At 36.3% G+C, this 6675-nt stretch overlaps 1 pseudogene; it reads right to left on the reverse strand.

Annotated features, from left to right (window-relative positions):
• Positions 1 to 2210: 2210 nt before the first annotated feature.
• LOC149175763 (uncharacterized) lies at positions 2211 to 3515 on the reverse strand (annotated as a pseudogene).
• Positions 3516 to 6675: the final 3160 nt, after the last annotated feature.

Raw genomic sequence — 6675 nt, forward strand, 5'->3', positions numbered from 1 at the left:
GGATAGGTCCTAAAAAGTTATTCTCACCTAGTTGCAGTTTTGTCAATTGGGAAAGCCTTCCAAGAATACTAGGTATTTGTCTTGACAGTTTGTTACTTGAATGCTTCATTGATTCTGAAAAGAAATATTTCCTAGTTCATTTGGGACACTGCCAATAAAATCATTCATGCTCAAGTCAAGTCGTGCAAGGTTTAACAAATTGGAAAGCTATAGAGGAATGTTTCCTATAAGATTATTTGATGAGATATTTAAACTTATCATTTCCAAAATATTTCCAAGTTTATGGCGGTGGTGACCCAACAAATAATTATCGAAAAAGGGATGCTTCTCCAGACTTTCCAAGTTCCCTACTTCTGGTGGAATCAATCCACTGAAATTTTTTTGTTCTAATTCAAGAGTAGTCAAACTAACAAGTTATAGACAATGCATTGGTAAGATAATTGTTATACACAAAAATCTCCTCGAGAGATTAGAGATTACCAAGCGCTTGTGGCAGATTTCCAACAATGTGATTATTAGACAATTCAAGTTTTCTCAAGGACGAAAACTTGCATAACTATAGAGGGATTTGACCTTGCGGACTATTGCTACTCACATTAAGAATCTCTAGCTGCAATTAGTCCCCAAGCTCGGGCGGTATTTTACCTGATAGGATGTTGCTTGAAACATTAAGAACTCTTAGAGAAGTCAAATATGAAATTGCGGGAGACAAGCTTCCTATCAAATGCATGCCACTAAGATCAAGTGACCATAATTTAGGATCACCAGTAATGTGTATACACTTTACAATCTCCCAATTACAAGCATTCTCATCGGTGGACATCCAACTTTTCAATTTACCAAACCGATCATGAAGATTTCTCTAAAACTCAAGAATACATTGCCCTTCTTCATTAAGCGCATCAAGTTGAACCACCAAAAGGGTAACCACAAGTACCCTCAATGAAAAACTCTATGATTTTTCAGGTCCCATCATGTTGTGTGACCAATGGTTGTATTTCCAAGTAGACTGTATAGGAAGAGTTATACATACTTTCAAAATGGCCATAATTTTATGGAGTGAAAATCCATGTGTTTAAATCCCATGAAAACAGTAAAACCACCCAAAAATGAAAATAAATCATAAAGTGGGAATACACCCAAATTATGCCATTTGGATTTGTTATGCAAACTTTGGCTAGGGTGGTTTTTACCATTGTAGCTCTAGCTATCTATTCGATATTGTTGTGTTGCTGGCTATGCTATGTATTTATGTATATCTATTTGAGGCATTAGTTTATTATTGTTGAAGTTTTACATGAGATCAAAGCCAATATGAGCTTAATCTCTTTCTCAATGGACATTCGTGGATTGCATTTGCAGGTCATGCTTGTGCCCATGGAAATCACCATCAAGAAGGTCATAGTTCTAGCTTTGTGATAGCATGAGAGAGATAGTAGGTGAATGGAGAATATTTGTTTATTTCTTCAATTGTGTTCAAGCATAGACATGGTGAGCAGAGTGCAGCGTAAAAATAAACAAATAATTTTGGGGCTTTGCTGAGTTGGTGTCTATGCTTTCTAATTTGTTAGTGGCAAGAAAAATGTTTGTGTGGTGATTTCAAAGAAGCATATAATGCATGTAGACACTTGTTAATAGGGAAATTTTGACTCTTTTTGAGTTGTTGTAAGGTTACAACATGGTACATAGTGCACGGTTTGTGTTTCTAATTGCAAGAACAACACAATGTGGAGATCATGGTTGTTGTTGGTTGTTGGTTGCAATTTACTCCTTTCTGACTCCTGAGTTTTTTTTCCCGTTATTGTGTGTGTATGATCTATAATTTATTGGTATATCTGAATGTTCAAAATATTTACATCTTAATATTTTCTTTCTCTAATTTTAATGCACACACTTGCACACAATCTAAATGGGCTTAACGGTTAAGAACATGTTCTCTTTGGAGGTCACGGGTTCAAATCTAGATGAGGGTAAGGTGTGTAGTGTGTACACCTCCATAGAATAAACAGTCAAATTACTTTAGAGGGGGTTCCTTGTCCCACAAACAAGGGGATCTTATATGTCAATTTGGTGTCGGGTTGTGGACTTAGATTATTATTATACAATATTATATTCTCATTGATTATTACTATACAATATTATTTTCTCTTTATCCTATTTTTGGGGGTCTACATGTCAGTGGTGGACACTCTAATCCTCATGTCCTAGTTTCAGGTGACTCCAAAATTACCTTCTTCACCATGAGGACCACTGTATCCAAATGCATGAGAGAAATTTCTTGCCCTGCCATTAGTCCCTTCATATTGTGGATCAAAACCTCTCTCTTTACCTTCTTTTGCATTGTTCTTTAGAAATTAAATCAAAATGTCACTAGATATGAAAACCAAGTTCATGCACAGAACCATGCCAAGCCATCCCACATGAAATTTAGTAGAATATATACAGTACATAATTGTAATCAACAATGCTAGATGTTCATGATTCATAGAAAAAGTAATACATGTTGCTATAGTCTATAAGCTAGTCATATGAAAGCTACCATGTATACATAGAACCACCATCCCAATAACAATTTTTGTCAAAATTGAATCTATGTAGCCAAAAACAAATGCCATTGTGAAAACTACACCCTGAATCAATAAATCCCAAGCTCAGAAAAACATTGAAAATGTCTGCCATTGCGGTGAAGCTAAGAAAGTTTCACCAAATAACCAAAAAAGAGGATGATGTTCCCAAATGAAGAAATGAGTCCATGCCTATGAGACATCAGTCCAACCAAAATATGAAAAGTAGCAGGAATAACCTCCCCAAATGCAATATCCATGTGCAAAATATGGCCCATGTATGTCAAATCCTATGAACAATAAAGTCTCTTTCCTGTAAAATAGTTGCAATGAATGTCATTAATACAGGATTCTACTATTGGATCCACTCTTAAGCTTATGTAAACATAGTATATGCATGTGAAAATTTACTCATTCTCGTTCCCTTCTAGTTGTTGGAAAATGAAATGCATCCCATTCTCAGTATTGGTGGCTCAAGTAGGGAAATGTATGTCTCTGTTGCAGATTTCAGAATTCATCAAACTTTCCTCATACCCCTTTCCCTCATTGACATTATTTCCATCACCATCTCCAGCAACTATTTTCCCTCCATTTTCTTTGGAAGTACTCTTCTTTTTACTTAGAAGAATTTAGTTTTGTACTTAGTTTTTGTCTGGATAGGGAAGTCCTGCCCTTACAAATGTTGGGTTTTGTAGGTGTTGCGCCTTGTTTACCATCTCCTAAACCTCTAGACCTATGTGATTTGGTCCTATAAACATTTCTCTGATTGTCTGGGCAATCAATATTCTGAGCATTCTCACCGTTGTTTCAAGATCCCTTGTGTATGGCTGAAGTTGCAAACCTTGAACCCATTTTTATTGAGGGCATACCAATTGAATTTGAAGAGGAAACATTGTCCACTAATCCATTATTTTCAAACCCCTTACCATGAAATTTACCCTTTCTAGCCATGAAACCAAAATCTACAGGCCTTCTGATCAGTCTTATGCTAACTCCAATATGAATGATTCACCACCATAGGTTTCCACAAAGGAAAGAACTACATATTTATGTTTAATATTTTCTTTGGTACAATGGAACTAGAGTCTCAACATGGGGAGAGTTAAATGGATTTCAAACCTTGTTGGAAATTTTTTTCCACTACCTTCTTCTGCCAAGACCAGCTGGAGAAAAAACAGAGTCAAATGTATTCAATAAGTCGTTCGATAGCCAAAGGAACCACTTAAAAATGGCACCAACTAGGCATCAAATATGTCCATCGTCAGTCAGTAAATGAACCTTAGTCTACACTGGAGATGTTGCAGTTTGTGACTTTTTGGTTTAGCTAATGCTTGTCTACTACTCAAAAATAAGAAATTTTTGGAAAACATGAAACTCTGAGTGCTTGTAAGCTGAAGGGTCTGTCGTTGCTATTGAGTACATGAATTTGGGTACCTGAAATCGAATAATATCATTAAACACACACAAAGGTGGACTTAAGATATTACATGCCAGCGCCATGGATTTCTAAAAAGGATGGTTGTAGACCTTGTTAGGCCCAAAGAAATATGCTATGCATGTCACTAGCCATGGTAATTTCTTTTTGTTACTTGAAGATGTTAAATATTGTTCGAGTTTCTGCTATTGAATATCTAGCTGAAACCTTATCACAGGGATAGTATAATCTGATATATTCTCCACAAGGATGTAATTATCCTGTAGTCTACCCTAATCATTATAAGGCCTCAACAAACACTAGTGGCTAAAACTTTCCAGTGGGTCTGCACATAAAACTCTAAGTGACAAGCCTGTAGATACTTGGGGAATCCAATCATTGTCCTAGATTCAAGGTTTCTTTGGATATACCTTATCCATATCACCAGATTCTTTTCATCTTCAAATGAAAGTATAAAATAAAGCATTCATCATTACCATGCTCAAGATTCATGGACATTTCTGATTTGAAACTATCAACCTACTTGGGCTAAGAGAGTCCTTTTCCATAAATAGTGTGCAACTTAACAATGTTGATCTCATGTTTCCTCTAGATTCTAGCAGCATTTAAGACACTAAACTGACCCCTACTCAATATATTTCTAAGTAAGGACTGCTTCATCTGAAACACTTCTATACTGCAAATGTTATTACTGTGTTTCTTGTCGAAGTAGTAGTTATGGAGTACAAACATTTTGCATCTTCCTATCAAACTGTCCTGAGGAAGTGGTTGCATCATAAATGGTTGGTTATCCTTCCATTTTGAAACAAGAGCATCAACATTGAATCTTCTAAGCTTAGACATTCTTCACTCTTTTACTATGGGTGACGTATTCCAAGTCATCCAAGGGTTTTGTGTACTCTCCTTCCATTGCATATAGAACATCAAATAGGTCTACTACTCTTCCTGTAGTGTAAGGAAGAAGCTTCAACAAAATTTACAACCATTGACACTGCTAATTCTTATTCTATCAAGATTGGCTGAGTCCAGAAGAGAATTCAAAATGATTAATATGTTTGCATCCCAGAACCTCTGTATTGGGTAGTCAGGGATCGACCTACCTATGCACGTATAACTTTTGATAAGTATCATTCTTACAATCATCAAGTTGAATCACATATTCAAAGTGACAATGAGTATCATTCTTACTAAAAATATCACAAGGGTTAATTTAGGATCGTCACTCTTGTTGACAAATTTTACTTCTATTTCTTGCAAGTCATGGTTCTAGTTACCTGAGAGCATATAGAACATATCGATTGAATTCACAATTTGAAAGGTATCCCATGTTGTGAGTGGTTGGAACATTAAACCGTTCAACTTACAAGAAACGATAGACCCTTCAGCTTATAAGCACTCAGAGTTTCATGTTTTCCAAAATGTCACTAATGCTTGTCTACTACTTAGAAATAATAAACTTCAGTAATGACAGTTTAGTTTACTCATTGTTCAGTTTGATTAGTGAGAAACACCCTGGGTCAACCTTTATACAATTACACGAAAGACGTAAAGTATCGGTTGCTATAATAAAATTATTAGGCAATTTCTCTAGGTTATTCGAGTTGACTGAGGGTGGAGATTCTCCATCTCTAGAGTCACTCATTGGATAAAAGGGTGAGGCCTCATGCTTCCATAGATTAGTTTCCTTTCCATTTCCTTGTTAAGTGCTTATATTTGGAATACTCTATATTCCCAGCATTGGGTGGAGTTGCTGAGAAACCTTAGGGTGGAGGCAAATCTCTGGAACCCCTGAGATGAGGGTGGATATTTTTATCTCTGGAATCCCTTACTAGTTGATGGGTGGAGATTTTTATCTCTGGAATCCCTTACTGATTGATGGGTGGAGTTTTTTTTTATCTCTAGAGTCCCTTGTTGGCTGATGGGTGGAGAAAAAACTACCTCTGGAAACCCTGTATAAGCCTTCAATTAAACAACAATATGCAGGGTGGGGGTGGGACAGACCTCTGGAATCCCTGGTCTAATCATTGGGATAGGTTTTACAAGCTAGGGGGTGGCAGCTGCATGGTTGGAAGTTGTCAATGGTTGGGAGAAAAATCATGAAGCTGATCCATATGTCCATTTGGAGGTATCCTACTAACTATGATGCTCAAAATTTGTCTAGATAGTTCATCACATATCATGGTTACAAAATTGCAAGTACTTCTTAAAATTCATGATATTTTGTAGTTACTTTGAAGCCATATATAGGCGTGGAAAATTTGTAGTCATGGAAAATGTTGTCCATTTAGGTACTATGGTTGATTTTTTAGTCATGGATATTGTTGTACAATTAGTCACCATGGCTCCCCCATATGATAAATGTATTGCCCCAAGAAAGATATTTTACATGATCTCTGGGTCGATATTATTCTTAGGGAACATTAAACCTAAGGTAGCGTTTGGAAAGGTCTTAAGTCTCATTAATATTGGGCACTTTAACAAACCTTATGATATTAGGGTAGAATATTCCTTATTGCCTCGATTGCAATTCGTGAGGTTCATAGGAAAATAGGCCAGTGTTCTAAGGACACCTTGAGTGAAATTACTTATTTTATGCACAAAATTGGGCATATTAATGGTGGCTTGCTATAACTTCGTTCCAGATGTAGCATTGATTAAAGGTGACCTATGATAACT

This window comes from Pinus tabuliformis, chromosome 4_1, assembly GCF_031772625.1.
Source record: "Pinus tabuliformis cultivar Carrire ecotype Pingquan chromosome 4_1, CPIR1, whole genome shotgun sequence".
NCBI classification, from domain to species: Eukaryota; Viridiplantae; Streptophyta; class Pinopsida; order Pinales; family Pinaceae; genus Pinus; species Pinus tabuliformis.